The following is a 22,079-nucleotide window of genomic DNA, read 5'->3' on the forward strand; positions in this document are numbered from 1 at the left end:
CAAAAAAAAAAGAAGAAAAGAAGGTCAAAGTTCAAATAATAGGTAAAAATTAGAAATGACAACTTGTCAACTTATAAATTATAAGACTAACATAGAAAGCCATAATAAAATAATTTAGAGGTGACACACCTACCATTATCATGTTAAAATAATGAGCAACTTTAACCTGATGCCTCATTACTGAACAGTTAAAAACCCTAAAAATCATATAAGCAGAAGAGTTAGGATACAAATGTACAAAAAAGATTGACCACAGAAGACATAAGTGACCTGTAATAACTTTTATTTTTTATTACACTTTTACACTTCTTTATTTATATACTTTGTGTGTGTGCCATAGGGCACATGAGGAGGTCAGAGCACAGGATAGGGCAATCAGCCTTCTCCTTCCACCAAATGGACCCCTGGGCCCAAACTCAAGTCACCCGGCTTAGCAGACCATGCTTTTACCCACTGAGTCATTTGATAGCCGATGTGACCTTTGTTTATAACAGCGTTAGGCAGGGCTAACACAGGACACAGGATCTGGAAGCCTGAAAGGAACACTTCTGACTCACACTTCCTCTTTGTACAGCTCTCCTGCTGTAAAACAACTGACACCCAAGCCTTCCTCAGCCTTGAGGATCCTAGGATAAAATGGTCACCCCCTCCTACTCTCCCCACTTCTCAGCTGAAACCCAGAAACATGGTGGATCTTAGAACGACGACTTTAGGGCCCCTCTGTTCATCTCTAGAAGGATCCAGACCATTTGCCTACAAATCTGGGGATCTAACTGGGTTCTGCTTTCTCACTGGAAGTCAACAGATGACCTTTCGGAGTAGGCGTGAGGGTCATTTGAGCTTCACCAAACCCTACAGCTATTTGATAGTGATGCTGGATGTTGCTGGAAGTGGTATTATATAATGACTCCACTTCTTGAACTCAAGCCCTAAGCTTAGAAATGAATACATACTGTTATGAGTTGTATAGAAACAAGCTATTTCTACAAGCTCATGCTATACTTATTTTAAAGGGGGAAAATGATTCATATAAACTGTCTTGCTGTTATCAGGAGAACCATTGAACAGCTTACGATGTCTGTCTTGGGAATTTCAAATCTATAAATCATGGGCAGGGAAAACTCCCTTCTCAGAACCTGTCTGGTTGAATAGGAAACTCCTAAGGACTTGTAAAAACAAGTTACACTTACACATTCTCCCCCCCCCCTCTCTCTCTCTCTCTCCTGGGACAAGGTTGGGATTCTGGAAGTGCTTCACCATACCCCATGTATGCAGTGTTGGCAATCAACACAGGGCTTGTGCATAGTAGGCAACTACGACTGGGCGACAACTATTTGATTTTTAAAACTGTTTGTCTATTTACTGGTGTGTGTGGGGTGTGCATGAGTACATATGATGATTGTGTCTGTGCACATGAGTGAAGGCTAGAAGACATCACTGGGTGACCTCCTTTGTCCCCCTCTGTTTATTCTTTCTGAGGCAGAGCTTTTTCAAGAATTTGGGTCTCAAATTTGCTCCGCTCTGCTATCCTGGAAACTAGCAAGGCCAGGTGATACCCTTCAAGACGCATGCATGCACATCCATCAGAGATGAGGTTATAGACTATGTGCAAGACACTCAGTTTGTTACATGGATGCTGGGTTCTGAATTTCAGCTTTCATAATTTTAGAACAAATGTAGTTAACTGCTGAAGCATCGAGCCAGCCTTTGATTTCTTGCTTTTGGGAGGTTTTATTCTTGTTTTTGTTTAGAGATAAAGTATCATACAACCCTGACAGGCTTGAACTTGTTAGAAGCTTTGAATTTTTCATCTTTACTTAACTTATTTTATGGTGTGTATATGATGAGCATATGTGGGCATAGGCTCATGAATGCCACAGTAGGAATGTAGAAATGGAAGACAACTTTCAGGAGGCCATTCGCTCCTTTCATCATGGTTCCAGGGATCAAGCTCAAGCTGACAGGGGCTTGGAGACCCAACTAAGGTGATTAGACCTGCGCTGAGTCTTCTCCAGCCCTTTTTCCTTGTCAGTTTTGTTTTTTTGTTTTTATTTATTTTTAATTTGGCTTCATTGTCTCTTTCTCTCTTTTAGTTTATTTCCATATCTATATATTAGCTTATTTTCATTTTTCATATTACTGTGAATTGGATTTTGTGTTACATTTTTAAAGATTTATTTGAGGTTGTGGTGTGTATGTGTGTGTGTGTGCATACATGCACATGTATGTGCAGTACATGTGCCTAAGCACATGTGCAAAGACTAGAAGAGGGAATCTTGTGTCCTCCTCTATTACTGTTTCCATGAACACCAGCACGTGGAATGGTCTCACCTACATCTAGGGTAGGTGTTCCCACCTCAATTCCCCCAAACTAGAAAACACCTCACAGACATGGCCAGAGCTTTGTCTCCAAGGTGACTTAGACCTGTCAAGTTAGAAATCAATTAAAACAATCCCACCATATAATCAGCCACTCTCCTACTTCTCTGCTAGGCTGGAAGCCAGGATGCTCCAGCTGTCCTCTTATCTCTGCCCCTCCCCACTAGGGCTCCAGACATGCAGTAGATCCCGTCTCATTGCACAGGAGCCGAGTTCCAAACTCTGGTCCTCGTGCTCACAAAGCAGCCATTCTTAACCACCGAGCCATCTCTCCGCCCTCTCCCTTTAAAGACTTTAAGCTGCATCTTTGCCATCTCCAGGGCCATTTATACTATCTCCTTTGGCTCCCTCATTTTTTTTTCCTCTGCCGCTCACCAATTCCATCCCAAATACGTGACAGTAAGTGGCTACAGGTCTAAAACCAAGGGTTCTAAATCCAGCTTGCTGCCACGTTCTGGTGACCTTTACCTTGACCTATTTCTCTTTGATGAGGACAAGAAACAGGAGACATTGTTATAATGCTTAATTTAACTTTTATAAACAAAGAAAAATATTCCAGCTTTTCATAAAGTATGTAAAAGGAAAAATTGAAATATCCTATGGTATTATTATTGATTTGGGTATTTTTTTCATATGCTAAGCAGAGAAATATACAAGCCTAGGACCTTCTTTCTTGTCTTAAAAATGTAGCATTATCTTCTGGCAACAGTACAAAGTCTGTGGTAGAGACTTTGGTTGTGTTTCCTGTTGTCCCTAGAGACTAAACGGTGTCCAGCAGGAAGTAATCACTAATAAAGATCTCCTGAATGAATGGATAAGATCCTTCCTCCTGTTGGATCAATAAGACTTTCACAAGGCCAGAAATGTGATTCATTCTATTGTCCCAGTACCAAAGTGCTGGCACAATGCAACCACTTAAAAGTGTTTGCCAGTGGGCAAGGTAGACACAGCACTCAGGAGGAAAAGGCAGAAAGATTAGAAGTCCAAGGCCATCCTGGTGAATTCAAGAGCAGCCTGGGATATATGAGACCTTATCTCAAACCAAAAGCCAAAAAGAAAGAAAGAAAGAAAGAAAGAAAGAAAGGAAGGAAGGAAGGAAGGAAGGAAGGAAGGAAGGAAGGAAGGAAGGAAGGAAGGGTGGGTGAGCATCAGCTAGCTCTAAGCAAAGCTACCTGGTTCTTTTTAAAACCATATCCATACCATGTGTATTAGTTAGCTTTCCAGTTGCTATGACAAAATACCTGACTGAAGTCTCTTTAAAAGGGAAGGGTTCATTTTGACCTGTCAGTCAAGAGGACATGGTCCATCACGGTGGGGAGACATGCTAGTAGGAACAAGAGTGGGCTGGTCACATGGCATCAGCAGGAAGCAGAAAGAGATGGATGCTGGTGCTAAACTTGCTTTCTCTTTTCATGGAGTTCAAGACACCAGCCAGTGGAATGACTCCACTCACCTCAACTACCTTAAATGCCTCACAGAGTTGGCCAGAGTCATCCCCAAGGTGATGTTTAGATCCTGTCAAGTTAGCAATCGATAGAAACTGTTACACCATGTAATCAACCATCCCCCTATTGCTGTCAAAAGTCCCCTGCAGACACCAGCACAGAATCATTTTGGACCCATGCCCTTGCTTAAAGACTTTGCCCAATAAGAACGCTGAGGGAGGAAACCACTGGGTTGGTTTAAATGTGCTCAAAACCCTCCCCAGTGCAGTTTATAACTTGAAAACATCTGCTGCTACTTTCCTCGCCTGCATGAGAGCCGCTACCTCTAACTGAATTTTGTCAGCTGGCCCCCCTTCCATACACTCCTAAGAAAGCCAGTACCTCCCATAACTAGCTAGATGCAGCCTAAACAACAAATTCCACGCAAGAAAAACTTGTCCAAACAGCCAGATACCTGTGTCCCCATTGACAAGTGTCTTCTGATCTCCACAGTAGCTCCCCAGTGCACAAGTCTTTCGACAAAGCTATCTTTCTGCTCATTTAATTTTTTTTTTTTTGACTCTGGGCTGTTTTATTAGGTTCTGTTACATATGGGAACCAACACAAACCAAGGCACTGAACAGTCATAAGCCAGACAAAATTGGTCTCCACCAGCTTAGAAATTTGGTTTTGTGACCACTGTCCTTGTAGTGGAAGATCTGAGGCTGACGACACAGACGGCTGCCAGGACTCTGCCTTCTTTCAATCAGGAAACAGCATGAGCATCCCAGTCACTGGTTCTTCTTCTGTGAGAAATGCAGCTCCAGCTTCCTCCGGGAATGGAGAAGTTGTCAGAGGCACTCCCCTCTGAGCACACAACAGGGAAGGTCGGACTTCGGCAAGGAGAGTTTCCTTTTATAGTCAGCAGGCCCTGAGGAACCTTTTCTTTTTGTGAAGGGGGGTCTGGCTCCGTAGCTCACAAACTCTCCATGCTCCTGCTTCAGCCTGCTGAGGGCTGGAATTAATGACAGGTTTGCACCACCATGTTCCTACTCAGAAGCGGTCGGGCCTGAGATGGGGGCCAGGGGTGTAGAGATACACACTGCATCCAAGCAGAAGGTCCAGAGAGAACCTTCACTGCTGTCTCATCCTGTTCTCATCCTCCCTTTCTTTCTTTATCTCACGTGTGACCGCACATGTGTGTATGCACATTCAAATATGTGTGGAGACCAGAGGGCAACTGCCATTGTCTTTCCTCAGGAACACTGTCCACCTTATTTCGAGACAGGGGCTCTCGGTGACTTGGAACTCACCAACTAGGTTAAGCTGCCTGGCGACCAAGCCACAGGGACCTGCTCTGTCGCCACTTCCCCATCTCTGAGTTTACAGGCAGGCATTAGCACGCCTAGCTTTTCCGTGTGGGTTCTGGGATCAGACTATGGCTCCTCATGCTTGCACAACAAGCGCTTCACCGTCTGAACCATCTTTCCAGTCTCCCTGTGTGCTTGCTTGATTGTTTTTTTTTTTTTTCTCTTCTGTTTTTAAAGCAAAGTCTCACCACCATAGCTTAGGGTGGCCTTGAACTCACGATCCTCGTTCATCAGCCTCGTAAGTTATGTCATTATAGGCATGTGCCCCTGACTTTTTCTTAATTATTCAAGGTCCCAAATCTCTAGAAAAATCAGTGGTCACTTTAGATTGCCTGCATCCACATAGACCTGCACCTATCTCCCTTAGCCTAATATTCCCCATACCTGTTGAAGAGCTTTGTGGACACACCACAATCCTGAATGTCCAGGTACTCCAGAGATATCAGACAAAGCATTCCTAATGTGTGAAGGCACATGTGAGCTTCAACATCCATGATTAGCACTCTCTGAGTTGGGGGAAGATCCTATCATCAGAGGTAATGATACATTTCAATATAGTATAGGTTACAGTTGAATCCCCTTATGAGCTAATTATCCCTAGAAAACAGGAACACTTCATGGTGGACAGAACCTCCCAAAGTTTTCAGATATGATATATCTCATAGTGTTCAAAAAGGAAAACCACAAAATCAAAAATGAAGGGGAGCCTTAAAAAGCGAGAGCCCAGGGGTGGTCAAGATGGCTGCCCGCTGGTGACATAGCAATAGTACTCATTGGCGTTCTCTATTTCGTAGATGTTCTCCTCGATGGTATAGACGTTTTCCTCTGATCGGTTTCTGCCTGCTCCCGCATTAGTTAGCCCCACTGGAGGGAGGTTGGCCAGTGTGATGAGGCTGTGAAGATAAAAGGCTGCCGTTGACAGAATTCCCAGAGAACAGAGAAGAGAGTGAAAAGAGCTGTCGTCACTGCTGACAGCAGCCAACTGACACTCAGGACCCTGCACTGGGTGCGCACTGAGAGAAACCCAGGCAGTAATTTGGGGAACAATTAAGGACATGTAATTACTCATAATTCTCTTCGGTATGTAAGGAGTTGTAGGCTGAAGGGTTTGGGGTGTGTCAAGATGCCTGCAACATCCTTACGAGTGGTTGAGAGAAAGCCCTGCGCTTACTGAGAACTAATAACACAGGTGTTCCAAGTGATGATTAGGAGTTGAAGGTAACGTGCTTTAACGTCCCTTGGGCTGTTGTTTCAACCCTCTGTGAACTCCAACAGTTTGAAAAGGAATAGGAACCAATCAGGCTTGAGTTGGAATTCTGTGTTTCTTCCCAACACCCAACATCATGACTTGGGTGAATGTGTTTGTGTGTGTGGGAGGGGTGCTCATTTGGTTGGGGTTTTAAATGTTTTTAGTGCTTTTGTACAAAATTAGGGTTCCATGACAACCTTTTTTATAGCCATATATTCTGTGCTCTGCCCATATTCGCACACCTCATCAATATCTCCTGTGCCCCCTCCTCTTCCCAAATAGTCTTCTATCTATTCTCACATCATCCATGTATCTTCAAGACAGTTACACACTGTCCTGTGCATCTGTAGACTCCAACAGTGAACAAAGTACATATATCCACAGATATCTAACTTAGTAAACCCTGTGCCCGAGTTCTCTCAACTCTAGAAAGGGCTGCTGTGGGGAGCACTGGATCATTTGTTCCTTAGAGCTGATCACTGCTATTTGTTAGAAACTGTGCTGGAGTTACAGCAGTCAAACACAGCGTTCTAGTTCCTAGTTCGCGATAGGGTTACAGCCACAGGTCGAGCACATCATTTCACGGATAGCGAATTGATGCCTGTCAGCGCTACCCATGAATATCATGTTTCCAGTTTCACTTCTGATGAAGCACAATGGTACTGATAATTAAATACTATATTTGGATTTATATGACTTTTCACTTTATATTACCTTGTCTTTGGAACATTCTGAATTTTGTTGATTTCTGAAATAAGAGGTGGTTTCTATATTCAGCAGATAATTATATTTTCCATTGAAATATAATTTTTCATGTATTGAATCTTACTAAAACTGTAAAATATCTCTCTCTGTGTCTATCTCTCTCTCTCTCTGTGTGTGTGTCTATCTGTCTCTCTCTCTCTCAGTGTGTGTGTGTGTGTGTGTGTGTGTGTGTGTGTGTGTGTATGTGTGTGTGTGTGTGTGTGAGAACAGTCAGGAGTGGAGTAATGACGAGGATCACCTGAAGAGTTTTGAGAACAATACCATCTCGGGCTCCATCCCCCAAGATCCTGATTCAGTTCCTTTAGGTCTGTCCTGTATCTGCAGGATTAGTGCCCAGGTCATCCTAACACACTGCCACGTCTGGAAATACCTAGGCGGGGCTATAAAACCCTGACCATAGTGGCTTGATTTTTGTTGTTGTTGTTGTTATTTGTTTGTTTGTATTTCGCTCTCATTCTGGTAACACCATGAAAACAGTAAGCACTCAGCTAAAGGTGCAGTTCACTAGAAACTAGAAACAAATATTTTTTAGTAATTAGGCAAACAATAGACCTCAACTTTAGAACTGAGGAAGCTAAATGTACAGGAGGGCAAATATTGAATTTTCATTTCATAAAAAGAGGAAGTCTAACCTAAGATTTCAAAGATCCCAATAGGAACTTCTCGGAGGAAGAATAAAATCATAAGATGGTAGGGATCCCCAATACCCTTTTCCCTCTTCTGTGTTCTTACCTTGAATTCTGTAACTTCTTTTTCTTATAAGAATACCCTGGGTAAAGGTGAAAGAAAAACCAATGAATACTTTTCTAAGATAACTTGAAAAAAAGAAACAAAATGGACTGGTTGGAGATGAGAGCGGCTTGGTGACAACTGACCTTGCCTTAGAACAAACTAAATCACCCTGTTAGCAATCTTAGGACGATATTAACAATAATAATATGGAGCTCTTGCTTAACAAACATTATGAGGACTATTCTGTGTGTGTTGCAGTTTGGTAGGCATCGGGAACACACAGGGCGAGTTGTGAGCGCTGACTCCATGAAGCATGCGTCTGAGTGAGGAAAGAAGAAAGGAGGGAAGGAAGAGTGGAAGAAAAGAAGGAGAGGAAGGACAGACACAAATTATTTCAAACTGCACTGCATTATAAAATGAAACCAGCACCATACTAAACCAGAACCAGAGAAGGTTAGGCGAGCACGGTAAGACGTGACTTTTGAGGTCTGCTCCGAAAGAACAGAATGAGTCACTCATGTCAAGAGCGAGGGCAAACACTCCAGGAACAGAGAAAGCTCGGCAGAGATCTGGGTAGGTGTCAAAACCAAAACGATAATGAGAGCAAAAGAGTGGCCCCCAACAATCTAAGAGGTAAAGCTGAAGCTTGGTCCCATAGGCCTTTTCAGTTATCATCTTGTAATCCCAGCTTTTGGGAGGTGGAGGTAGGAGGATCAAGGGATCGAGTCAAGCAAGCAATCCATGAGATCCATCTCAACCAAACAAACCAACGAATCAACAAAAAAAAAAAAAAAAAAAAGAATTTGGACAGTGTGAGACAGCAAGATCGCTTAGGGCACCATTGAATAACGGTATGATCTGGTTACTATGTAGAGAACTGATTAAAAGGAGAAATTAAAAAAAAATAATAACCGAGCAAGATGCAGAACAATGAAGCAGTCTTAGATCTATTTTGCACAGAGGCTGCAAATGAAGCTGCTTACATATTGAGATGTTGAAAAAAAGAGGATTCTGGGATGACTTCTGCATTTCTGACATAAGAAACCAGAGAGAGAGACAGAGATAGAGAGAGAGAGAAATAATGAAGATTCCAGGGCCCAACAGCTGGGTCCTGGAGGGTGGAATTTGGAAGCAGAAGCCTTGTATCTGACATGACTGTATGAACCTTCAAAGTGGAGCTATTACCTGGACAGACAGACAGGATGCATCAACATTGTAAAAGTTGAAAAGATTAAAGTGAAGATTTAAGTCCATGGAATTATGCTATAGAGTACTTTTTTACAAAGAGAAAAAGGCCAAATCCTGAGGAACTTCAGCTTTTAAACACCAGGCAGAAGACGAAATATCTGTATGATGGGACGGACGGACCAATGAAATACAACAAATGGTGTTTCCAAAGCCAAAAGAAAACATTTTAGAACAAAGTATGGATTCTACTTGGGATATTATTGCAGAAAGACAAAACTATCTGTGACCATTAGTAAAAGGAAAGCAATTTGGGACTGAATAAAACTGTGTCTGTGGCACTTTAAGGATAGAAGTGAGATGGACAGTTCAGAAGGAAAACATAAAGGGATGGAGACTTGGCACAGGGAGCGCCTTTGCTGTTTCCTTGGCTGGGAGAGGGTTGAAGGAGGCTAAGCAGTAATGAAGCGTGGGTGATCATCTCAGTCGGTACACAGTCCACTCGAAAGCCAGAGGACTGATGGGCACTTCCGGGCCAGCTTGTGGCTATAATGTCATGACTTAAGAGCAGGCCACCTCATCTGTCAGATTGCTACCCACAAAATCTAGGGGAAAAAATTATAAACTAAACAGAACATTCTGATCTATTTCTTAAAACAACCCTCTGTGTTTACCCTTATCCATCTAAATCCACTGTGGTTGGTCAAGGAACGCCTACAAACACCAAAGTGTGCTCAAGTGCCTTATATAAAACACCACGAATACCTGTCACATCCTATCACACACTTTAAATGACCTCAAGACAACGTGTAACATCTAGCATGATATAAACGTTATACTTAAATAGTCGCTGCCTTCTTTGGGAGATTAAAAAGTCTATAGATGTTAAGGATAAATAATTTTCCATGGTTTTTTTACTTTATGGTTGAGTCCAGAGATGTAGAACCTGAGTGCACTGAAAGTTAGCAGTTATAAGTGCATTAGATTTCACCCATGCCTCTTTTAAAGACAAGAATGAGTATAGACTTACTAAGCAAAAGAGAGAAATAACTCCCAACATGGGGAGGGACTCCAAGGGAGGACTACCCACCTAACTTCTTACCTTTTACATAAATTACAACAGTTCCTAATTTCTAGGTCTCAGAAGAACTCAAAACGTAGTACAAGTTGTTATCTCTCTTTTAGTAACCTCCAGATCTCATGTTCAACTGATCAGTCCCCACTGTTTCCTGCAGCCTCTGGGTGAGCTCGTGAGAGTGTATATGGGGTTGTTTCTTGGGAAAACCCATTTACCAAGAAGTAGTAGAAAACAATCAGGAGAAACTAGGCTGATTTCAACCCCTATATTCATCAATTAACTTTATGGATTTGGACATATTACTTAACACATCAGCATTCTATCATGGTATCAATTGTACCTAGTATATTTTATATTGTATATCATAGTTAAAGGACCTAACCTCCTTAAAGTCCTCGGCAACTTCAGTCCCCGGTCAGGGTGACCAAGCCATTTTGGTTTTTCTCAGATGGGCCCAGCTTTACCAACGGAAGTTCCACATTTTAGAAACTTCCTTCAGCCTTGTGAAAATCTGAGATGGCTAACGACCCGACATAGATAGTCCCTGTTGTATGTTCAGGAGAAAGACTTGATGTGGGATTCCCCTCTGTATGCTGTGAATATGTTTTATTACCACTGGTTAATAAAGAAGCTGCTTTGGCCAGTGGTTTAGCATAGCAAAGCCAGGCAGGAAATCCAAACAGAGATAGAGAGAGAGAGTAGGAGTCAAGCAGACTCCGGCCAGCCGCCAAGGAAACAAGACGTGTAGAAAATGAGGAAACGCCACAGTCACATGGCAATACATAAGCTAAAAAAAATGGATTAATTTAAGACATAAAAAGAAGGCTGAGTTAATAGGCCAAACAGTGTTGTAATTAATACAGTTTCTGTGTGATTATTTGGGTCTGGGCAGCCAGGAAACTAAGGGCAGTCTCCGTTCACAAAGGGTGTTGTAAACGCATTACACTCTGGAGAAATGCCTTCTCTGCTCACAGAGAAAAGAGACTATATCACAATCATGAAAGGGTGGAAGGCTTTGGACTTATTTGAATCTTTAGTGTGACAATGGTCTCCAAGTACAATAACCAAACTGAAAATAAAAATTCCCCCTGAGACAGGGTCTCCTGCAGACCCCTGGCCTGGAACTCAGTGTGTAGCTGACAGCTGACGATGGCCTTGTACTTCTGATCCTCCTGCTTCTACCTCCAGGAAATTCTGTGATTACAGAACTTACAGTACACCCCCATACCTTCTTTTATGGGGCTCTTGTGTTTCCTGCATGTTACAAAAATACTGTAACAATTGCACTACATGCCCAGACCTCAAGTTGTCTATTTGAATAAAGACAAATAGTATTGCTGAGTGCTGTGAGAAGAAACCCCAGTCTGGAAGCCCAGGCATGGTTCAGTGTTAAAGGGGCCTGAGAAAGCAATATAGAAATCCACAGAGAGAGAGAGGTTGTGTTGTTGGGCTTCCTAATAAGCATGGGTATATTTATAATTTAACTAGAGTATTTCTTTCAGTGAGTTAGAGAGAGACAGAGAGAAGAGAGGATGGGGGGACGGGAAGAGATGAGACAAAGGGAGGGAGGGGGAAGAAGAGGAGGGAAAAGTAGAAAAGGAGAGGTACCCAAATGCTACAACTCACATGAGGCCAGAGGACAGTCTGAGGGAAGAAATTCATTATCTTCTTCCACCACGTGGGTCTCTCAGATCAAACTCAGAGCATCAGGCTTGTGACAGGCCTTAACCCATCACAGCAGCCCCAGGATTAGCTTGTGTATCTAAAGATAGCCATTCTGGCTGTCTTCCGCACTTGAAGGTCTAGACTTGGACCTTGCTCACAGTGAAACTTGGAGAACTCAGCTGCTCTCAGCAAGCTGTACTTCCCTCTGCCCTAGACTGCCTAGTTTATAACTGTTGATGACTAAGATGTCTGTAAAACATTTAGCACAGTGTCTACCTGCCACATAGGTAGAAGTTTGAAAGATCGCCGGTTATCAGCAATGTGACTGGCCAGTTATGGGCAATGTCTGGAAGGACAAGTGAGTGTCCTTCAGGTTTGCTTAAAAAAATTGTATTTCTGTCTCAGTTTGCACTGCTCCTATGGTAACCATTCTTTATCAGAAAGTAAAAGAAGCACTATGCAGCAACTTACATTTAAGGAATAAAACACCAAAGATGAGTGCCAGGGCCAGCCCAGCAGAGACTCCTACTCCAATATAGACAGCCGTTCTGATGGTTTCTCTGGAGTCCTTCACTTCATCGGTCCATGTGGAAATTGGCTGGGGGACAGAGAACAGGAGTCAAGTTTGAGAAGCCCAGAAACTGGTCATATGCTCAGCAAGTCTTGCGATTCAAGAGGACCACTCTTCTTCATAGTCTCTCAGGATTGCAGGAATGATGAAGCCTCCCTTGAACTGTCCTTTTCTAGATTAGACCCAGTCAGCAGAGGAATGAAACGGGCCAGCTCAGTGTTTGCAGTTAACAAGGAGATAAAGCACCCCGCTTCCTGTGCAGGGAGTATAGAAGTCACTCTGCAGTCCACCTGCCCGCATCCCTACAGAGACTGGATAGTGGATCCTACTGCCTCAAAATTGTGTGTTCAGAGGGAGGGAGTTCCGGAAGTCTTTCAGGGAAACCACCATTCACACAGAAAAACAGTGTTACCAGAGCCAGGACTTTGCAGCCACACAGTCCTCAGCTCAAATCCCACATCCCCAAAAGCTCGGTGACCCTGTGGAGTGATTGAGACAATTAGCGTGGAGCTTATTTCTTTAGGAGCACTCGGTCAGTGGTAAGCACTACTGTTATTTCTCTCATTTCTGACACCAAGGAGTCTCAGAGAACATCCTACTATTTCTAAATTGTTAGTCCACATCCCACCTTCAAAGGCAGTAATAGTAAAGACAGTTTAGAAGAAAATAAGACACTCAGCCAGAGCAGTGAACATTCATAATCCCAGTGCGCAGGAGGCTAGGCCTGGAAAGTACCAAATTGAGGCCAGCATGGGCTACAGAAGGAGACCCCATTTAAAAAGACACAAAGCACTCATGTATATATGGGAACTAATTAGATACAGTAGGTAATGAACAAGAAGAAGACAAGAATGTGGGAGGAGACATGAGAGGGATCTAGGAGGAGTTGGAGGGGGATGAAGTGAATCTTATTGAAATACACTGTGTTGATGTACAAAATAATCTTAAGACTAAATAAAAACTACATTTAAAAACAATAAAATAATAAACAATGAAAGCAGTAAATCTCAGAGGTTAAATCCTCCCTTTAATCACTACACGTGACTTCTGCAAAAGCAAGATGCCTATGTACAAGTACTATGTGTTAAGCACCTGGGACAGCAGAAGTTCTTAAATGTGCTCTCTGTCTCAAAGAGGGGAGAGAGAGACAAGTACACAAGATGCCAGGCACTAACCATGAGTGCTCAAATAAGAGACTGAATTAGATGAATGTAGGGCTCTAGACATGGCCTTAAAGAGTTGGTTTTATTGTTCTTACCTATTTATTATTGGTTTGTGTGTGCACACGCATACATGTGCATCCATGCCGTGGTACATGGTGATTAGAAGACCACTCTCAGGAGTCAGGTCTTCGCCTCCACCATGAGTTCTCAGAATCACACTCGCGTAGTCAGGCTGTGCAGCAAGTGCCTTTACCCACCGAGAAACTCAACGTCCACTCATTGAAGTTGCTACTACTAGCTGGCTTTTTAGTGTTTTTTTTTTTTCTTTGTCTAGTTCAGGACATAATAGTTCAGGACATAAACTCTTGCTTCTGGGTTTTCCTGAGTAGTGTCTTATTACATAAAAATGAATTTTAAAAAATGCAAAATACAAGCTGGACACCCCAGCCCTGTGGAGAAGGAAGTAGGAAGACGGGGAGTTCGTTATCGTTCTTAGCTACATAATAAGTTTAGGACCAGCCTGGGCTACGTGACACCTTGTCTCAAAGCCACAACAAGCTCGAAGAGGAAAACCTGAAAATAAAGGACAAGGGACCTTTCACAGTGACACATAGCAGTGGCATTTGCAATGAGAGATGAAAAGCTTCTTTCTTCTTGGGGGTTTTCCACACTTAGTACATGCCAGAAATCTCACACACACACCCAACTTCTATCAGTAACAGGCCTAGTATGGTCAGACCTGTCAACACATGAAAGCCACAGAGTATTAAGTCAAGAAAGGTACAAGCTTTCCCACACAAAGGGTGCCCTGGAGGAAGTCTACGCTCATCATAATATTAGCACACACACCAAAGTTACTTACTGTTTGGCTTTTATCCTGGAGGGTTCCCAGAGTCTGTGTCTCTGTCACACACATATACAAAGGGGAGGAAGTAGACAATAGTTAAGAATGGTTTTTAACTCCAGATCAAAGAAAAAAATTAAACATACTAGCAATCCTGTTTAATACTAATTCGTCTCCCTATGTTCCACAAAAATTAGAAGACCAACAAAAGACACTGAATGCATACAAACCAATCTCAGGGTGGTGTCCTTCCACACAGATAATCACCTCCTCTATCTGTTAGGTCTTAAATCCAGGACAAATGGCTGAGGTGCCGATTTAACATACCAAAGCAGACCTAGCTGCCAGGTTCTCCCAGCATCCCTCAGTCCCTACAGGTTACAAGGTATGACAGGCATACCCCACCCCCTACCGTGAACTCTCTAGCCCAGGAGCTGGATTACCCTTCCCTATATAATCCAACCCTTCGGGCTGGGCCATTTCTTTTTTATCCATTATCCTCCAGGCCTCTTAGTGTCCTCGGCTCCTTTCCTCTCCCCTCCCCTCTCCTCACCCGGCCCTACTCAGGGTCACCTCTGGACTCTCCCAGATGTCTTTGCCTCTGGCTATGCTCTCCCTCCTATCTACAATAAACCTTCTCTCCCACCACCTGCAGGAACAGTCATGCCAGCCTTTAGTGATCCAGTAATATTAATATCATTCGGTCATTAGACTTTCGGTCTAATTAGACTTTCAAAGACACAAAACTCTGGGAAAAGTTTAACATTTATTCATTGCCACCGTATTTAGTTAGCTGCTTTCAAATGGAAACAATCGCTAGGGTTTACCAGGGGCCAGGCATTTTGCCAAACACTTTTAAGGAACTATCTCGTTCAGTATGAAAAGAACTGTCCTAAAAACACAGACTCAGAGAAAATGAGTGACTGAGTGTGACTTCCTCAGGTCTGAGTGATGAATGTGTCATCAAAGAAGCTGGGAGGGAAATTCACAAATTCCTCAAATTGAATGGAAATGAAATACAGCGTAGCCTGCAGATATAGTGAACGCACTGTAAGAGGGAAGCTTTAGCTACGTACAGGTCTGCATTTAAAACATCAGAGAAACCTCGAGGTCTTAGAAAAGCAAGAACAACTAAACCTAGACGCTGGGGTAGGAATTAATGCCAGTACAAAGAATCAATGGAAAGATGGACCAAATCAGTAATATCTTGGCCAAATTAACCAAAAGAGGGGGAAAAAAAGACCCAAATCCATAAAATTAGAGAAGAAAAGGGAGACATTACAACTGCTAAAAAAAATGGCATTTAGAAAATCATTATGATTTACTTAAACAGATATTCCACTAAACTGAGCATCTAAAATAATGAATTGGTTTCTAGATACATATGACCTACCAAAATTAAACCAAGAGAATCTTTAACAACTTCAGATTTATAACAATGAAATTGAAACAATAATTTTTTTATTCCAACTAAATAGAGCTCAGATGTTCTCACTACTAAATTCCACCAGACCTTTAAAAAAATAGCTAACACCATGTTCCTTGCATTATTTCATGAATTTTAGATGGAAGAAGTGCCCTCAAGATCATTGTAGAGAGTTAAGTTTGGCTAGCCTGATACCAAAACTAGAAAAGAACATAACAACAACAGAAGGCCAATCTTCCTGATGAAATTAGTCCAAAAATAATCATCAATAAAATATCTGCAAACCTTCCAGGCCAGTGAGCCATGGCAACACAGTGAAACCTTGTCTCAAAAATAATAGTAACAACTAACAACTAGAAAACCAAATTCAATAATTAAAAAAAATTTTTTTGAATTGTAATAAAAATGACTTCATCAACAAAAGCAGGGATGGTTCAGCATAGGCAAATCAATAATAGTAATAAGTCACATAAATTGATTAAATGGCTTCCCTGGACTTTTGACTAAGATTGAGTACAGTACATTGAGGGCAGTGGAGGAAGCCCTGAGTGAATGTGTGCTGATAACATGGGTCTGGCCAGGTCAAAGGCTCCTCCAGTGCCTCAGCCCCATGGATGTGACAAAGCCTTCCTTGGAAGAGGCTCAGGACTGCCAAAGCCTTCCTCAGGGATTCAAGTATGATTGTTGATAGTGTGTTCAGAAAATGTCCACCTTAGCCTCCTCCCAGCCTGACGTTCATAGCCTGAAGCTCTCCTCCAGATCTAGTTCCTACCCAGATTAGCTAAACCTGCCTCCTTGTTCAGCCATATGCAATAGCCCCGCCTCCCTGTTCAACTCTACATAAGAAACGTGCTGAACTTCCCAGGTGCTGAGGCTCCCCCATCCAAGAACCCAGTGCACCCAATCACAGCTTTTCTGCGTGTCTATGTGGGTTTTTCATTTCTTCATACCCCCTCCACTTCAGTAAGTAGTCAAGTCCTTTAGCTGGGCAAAGACGTGGCAGTACATAAAGAGATTTAAGGACAAAAATCAGATGATCATTCTCAGTAGACTCAGGAAGGGCCAGTGACAAAGTTTAGCATGCCTTTATGCTAAAAGAAGTCGAGAAGAAACTAGGACTAGAAGGGACATGGCTCGGCACAGGGGCTGTGGAAGGAGCTGCTCAGTTGATAAAGAGTACATGCCTAGCACTTACAGAAACCCCATGTCTGCTCACAAACACTGCATAAATATAAGCGTGGCGGCCCACGCCTGTGATCCCAGAACTCAGGAGACAGGAGTTCAAGGTCATCACTGACTACGTAGCAAGCTTGAGAACAGCCTGGGCTACCTGGGACTCTGTTTCAGAAAAAAATAAAGAACTGTTTGAGAAGGAACATACCTCAGTATAAAGTTTATATGCAACAAACCCTACAGTCAACATTGTAATAAATGGGGAAAACTCAAAAAACATTCAACTGAAATCAGAAATTGAACAAGGGTGTCTACTTTCTCCATTGCTATTCAATATAATTTTTGAAGTCCTAGCTCAAACAATTAGAAAAGAGAAAGAAACAAAAGGGATATGAATTGAAAATGGAGTCAACATATTCCTATTTGTAGATGACACAATAGTGTACGTAAGAAATACTGAAGCCTGGACCAGAACATTCTTAGAGCTGATTCTCTCAGCAAGCCGTAGATACATAATCCATATATAAAACGCATGGCTTTCTGACATGCCAACAACAAACTGGATGAGAAAGAAATCAGGAAAACAATCCATTAACAATAGCTTCAAAAAATAAAATATATTGTCTGGGTATAGTGGCTCATACCTTTAATCCCAGCATTTGGAAAGCAGAGGTAGGAGGATCTCTGTAGTGGCGTTTCATTTGTATTTTAATAAATAAAGCTTACCTTGAGATCAGAAAAGTAAAACAATCATACTGGTCAGCCTTACAGACCAAGCAGCAATGACACACACCTTTAATCCCAGTAGCCACACTAGCTTGCCATAGAAACCAGGCAGTAGTGGTGCACACCCTTGATCCCAGAACTAGAGAGGATTATAAAACTGGAGGAGACAGCTCTCAGTCACAGTCTCATTCTGGGTTTCCTGGAGGCAGGATCACCATTTTTGGACTGAGGTCGAGGTAAGAGTCAGTGGCTGGCTGCTTTGCTTTTCTTCACTGAACTCCAATATCTGTCTCTGCACTTTATTAATCATGCTTGACATCTCTGTGGGTTCAAGGCCTCCCGATCTACACTGTGAGTTCCAGAACAGCCAGGGCTACACAGCAGGACACTATCTTTAAAAATAAATAATACAGGGGCAGGAGAGATGGCTTAAGGGCACTTGCGGCTCTTGCAGAGGTTCTGGGTTTGGTTCCCAGCACACACATGGTGGCTCATGATCTTCCATAGCTCTAGTTGGAAAGGCTCTGAAGCCCGCATCTAGCCTCCACTCGCACCAGACATGCAAGCGGTGCACTTACAGCTATGTCAGCCGAGCTCTCACGCACGTAAAATAAATATAAATCAATCTTTTTTAAAAACTAAAATACCTGAACCTTACCAAAGAAGTAAAAGAACTCCATAATCAACATTTTCAAAGAAACTGAAGAAACCACCAGAATGCAAAAGACTTCTCATAGAAGAGCAGAAGTAATATGAAAATATCTGTCTTACCCAAAACAGTGTACAGGTTCCATGCAATCCCCCACCACAATCTCATTCTTCTCAGCAAAGGAAAAACAATCCCCAAACTCATAAAGACCTCTAATAGATTAGCAATCCTGATCCCAAGTTGTTTACAGAGACCCATGACAAGCAACACTGAACTAACACAAAATAGGATGCAGAGCTAACAAACAAAGCCATGCAGCGACAGACAGCTGCTGTTTTGACACTCATGCCCAGTACATACACTGGGAGAAAAGACAGCCTCCTTAGTGAATGAGGCTGGGAAAACCGGATTTCTCCATGTGGAAAGACAAAACCAGATCTTTATTTCTCATTCAGTACAAAAACCAACTCAAAATGGGTCCAAGAGCTTAATATAACAAGTGAATCTTCAAAACTTCCAGGGAAATATTTCCAGATACCAGCATAGACAAAATTTTCTTGAAAGGCCCCCAATCATAGTAATAAAACCAAGAACTGACAGATGAGATTGCACGAAATAGAAAGTTTCTATAATGAAGAGAAAGCAGACAGAATGAGAGAAAATCTTTGCTAGCTATATATTTCATAGGATTAATATCTAGAATATATAAAAAGAAAACTTCAAAGCTAAATAACAAAAGAACAAACAACTTAATGAAAAATGGATTAATGTCTGTTCCTTACATGAAAAGACAAAGTACTCTTGGCCAATAAGAATGAAAAATTAAAAGTACATAGAGACTCTTGTTTAACTGATTTATTTATTTATTTATTTATTTATTTATTTATTTATTTATTTATTTATTTATTGTGTGTGCAAGCGTCGTGCCTGCACTCACATGCTTTGGTATGCCTGTGGATATCTGAGGAGAGCTTGTAGGATTTAGTTCTCTCCTTCCAGCATGTGGGTGGGATCCAGAAACCAAACTCAATCATCAGGCTTGATGGCAAAGTACTGGTCTAACAATGAGATTTTGTCATTTCAGTCAGCAAGAGCACATTAAGAAAATAAATAAGGTCAGGTGGTGGTGGTGCACGCCTTTAATCCCAGCAGTCAGGAGGCAGAGGCAGGTGGATCTTTGAGTTAGAGGCCTGCCTAATCTATAGAGTGAATTCCAGGACAGGCAGAGCTATACAGAAAAACAAACAAATGCTATCAAGGGTTAGGAAGAAAACAGGACCCCTCACACTGGTGGATCATGTAAATTAATTCAGCCACTGTGGAAATCAGTACAGAAGCCCCTCAAAAATAAATAATAGAGAAAGAAAACCCTAAAATCTAAAAGTAGAACTACCACATGATGCAACGGTTCAAGGATTCTAAGCCGACACACCACAGAGATAACGTGCACATCCATGTCTATTGCTGCGCTAGTCACAAGAGCCAAGTTACAGAGTTAGCCTAGGTGCCCATCAACATGTGAAGGGATAGAGAAAATATTACATGGGCATACACACACACACACACAATGGAATATTAGTCAACCACCAATAAGAATGAAATTATGGTATTTATTGGAAACTGGCAAATTTTTGGTCTCCATAGGAAACTAGCGATCATAAAATTAGCCCCATACACATTCAGAAAAAATGAACACTGTGTTTTTTTTTCTTTTTAGGGAACACTAGATTATATATAAATGTTGTGGTGGTTTGGATGAGAAATTCCACCACTCCCACGCTGAGTCCACAGTCAGTGGTGTCATTTGGGGGAAATTATTGGAACCTTTAGGAAGTGTAGCCTTGCTAGAGGAAGTATGTCACTGTGAGGTGGGTTCTGAGGGCATATAATCTCACCCCATTTCTTCGCTCTGTTTCCATCTCTCTTTGTCTCTGTCTGTCTGTCTGTCTTTCTCTGTCTCTCCCTCTGTCTCTGTCTTCCTCTGTCTCTCCCACTCCCTTTTCCAGTGTACAGATAAAGTGACCCTACTATCATGCCTTCTAAGCATTATGAACTCTATCCCTGGGAAACTTGAAGCTGAAATGAACTCTTTCTTCCTCGAAGGGTTTTTGGTCGGAGTGTTTAGAATGGATGAATAAAATCATTCATCCATATGGAATTAAACAGAGGTGAAGTTATATTGAGAAAGAAGTGAAGTAGCATGGGTGGGGAGAAGAAGGAGAGAATGATGAATATTGCCATACTAGATAGCCCTCCTGGAATAAAAATGTCTCTAGGAACCTATTCTACAGACAATGAATAGACACCAATCAAAACTTAAAAATAAAAATATATATATATATATGATCTGTTAGTCACTTTGGACAAGGGAAGGAACTGAGAATGAGTTACGCCCTACTTCATTAATGAGAATGTCTTCCCGTGTAGGCTCACAAGGCTTTAAAGCCACTTTCGTAACTTCAAGGCCCTCAACAGCTTCACCCAGCAATGTCACCAACATGAAGAGAGTCACATAGCTCATCTGCCAGCTTCTATCTCTCCTTTGAGTGCATTTACTTCTTCATCTGCTCATCTGACCAATGGCTGTACTAATTTATAGCAGATAGAGGGGACAGGGCCGCCAGCAAGACAGGAGGAGAGCCTGCAGACACCGTGAAAGCATAGCTACCAGCCTCCAGAAAACCAAGGGAACCCATTCATCTGGATGCCCGAGTCAGAGTGTGAAAAGTCTGTCGCATTGCTGAACCCTCTAAACCTAAGTACTTCAGGATGCACCAAGGCTTTCAGCAAGTCTGAGCCTAACTAACTGACTGAGGTTTAAAGATTACAAATATGGTCTCAGCCTAACAGCATTTAGTGGGGAAAGCGCTCCAGCTTTGTTTTCATTATCTGAAAGCAACTTAAAGCAGAAAAACCACAAGGTGGAACCTCAGAGTAAACAGGAATCTTCACCACATGCAATATTTGAAATGGAAATGTCACTTCTGCTTCCCCATCACGGGCGATTCTTGGTCTAAGTAGCAAGACTGATTTGTTCTCTCTCTCTTTCTCTCTCCCTCTGTGTATGTGTCTGTCTGTCTCTGTGTATATGTCTCTGTGTGTCTGTGTCTCCCCCTCTCTGTCTCTTTCTATCTGTCTCTCTTTCTTTCTCCCTCTGTGTATGTGTCTGTCTGTCTCTGTGTATATGTCTCTGTGTCTCTCTCCCTGTCTCTTTCTCTCTGTCTCTCTCTTCCTTTTTGAGACTGTGTCTCAAGTAGTTCAGGTTGCCTTCAAAAGCCAGGTGATTTTGAACTCCTGATCCTCCTACCTTCCCCTCCTGAGTGAGAGATAGCAGGCCTGTGCCTTCATACTTGATTTCTGTCCTGCTGGGGATAAAACTCAGGGCTTCCATGGCTAGACAAAGACTCTGCCAATTCAGTAATACCTCCAGCCCTGACCTCTTTACTTTTCTCCTCCATTTCATTTTGCTATAAAGAAGAACAAGAGATGTCTGTAAGGAGAACTGAAGACTGCACTAGAAACACGCAGCAGAGAGGAGGAATAAAGTGGTCATGAACGAATAATGTATATAGATGCCACGGTTACTATCTATTCGGCACTGAGGTACCAGCAATGGTTCTTAGCACTGTTCATCTTTTTTATAGTTATTCAGTTGGATTTCTTCCTTCCTTTCTTTCTTT

The 22,079-nt window shown here is 42.2% G+C and overlaps 1 long non-coding RNA gene across 1 annotated transcript in view; it reads right to left on the minus strand.

Annotated features, from left to right (window-relative positions):
* Nucleotides 1-360: 360 nt before the first annotated feature.
* LOC126499478 (uncharacterized) overlaps nucleotides 361-22,079 on the minus strand; it is a 24,611-nt gene continuing 2,892 nt past the window's right edge. Inside the window, exons 2-5 of the long non-coding RNA XR_007591087.1 lie at nucleotides 14,444-14,484; nucleotides 12,319-12,445; nucleotides 7,920-7,956; nucleotides 361-6,066 (exon numbers count right to left, since the gene is read on the minus strand). This is a non-coding gene — a long non-coding RNA (uncharacterized lncRNA). The remainder of the gene's footprint in view (nucleotides 6,067-7,919; nucleotides 7,957-12,318; nucleotides 12,446-14,443; nucleotides 14,485-22,079) is intronic.

The sequence above is a fragment of the Alexandromys fortis genome, unplaced genomic scaffold (genome assembly GCF_014885135.2).
Source record: "Alexandromys fortis isolate MF-2015 unplaced genomic scaffold, M_Fortis_MF-2015_v1.1 scaffold_11, whole genome shotgun sequence".
Lineage (NCBI taxonomy): Eukaryota > Metazoa > Chordata > Mammalia > Rodentia > Cricetidae > Alexandromys > Alexandromys fortis.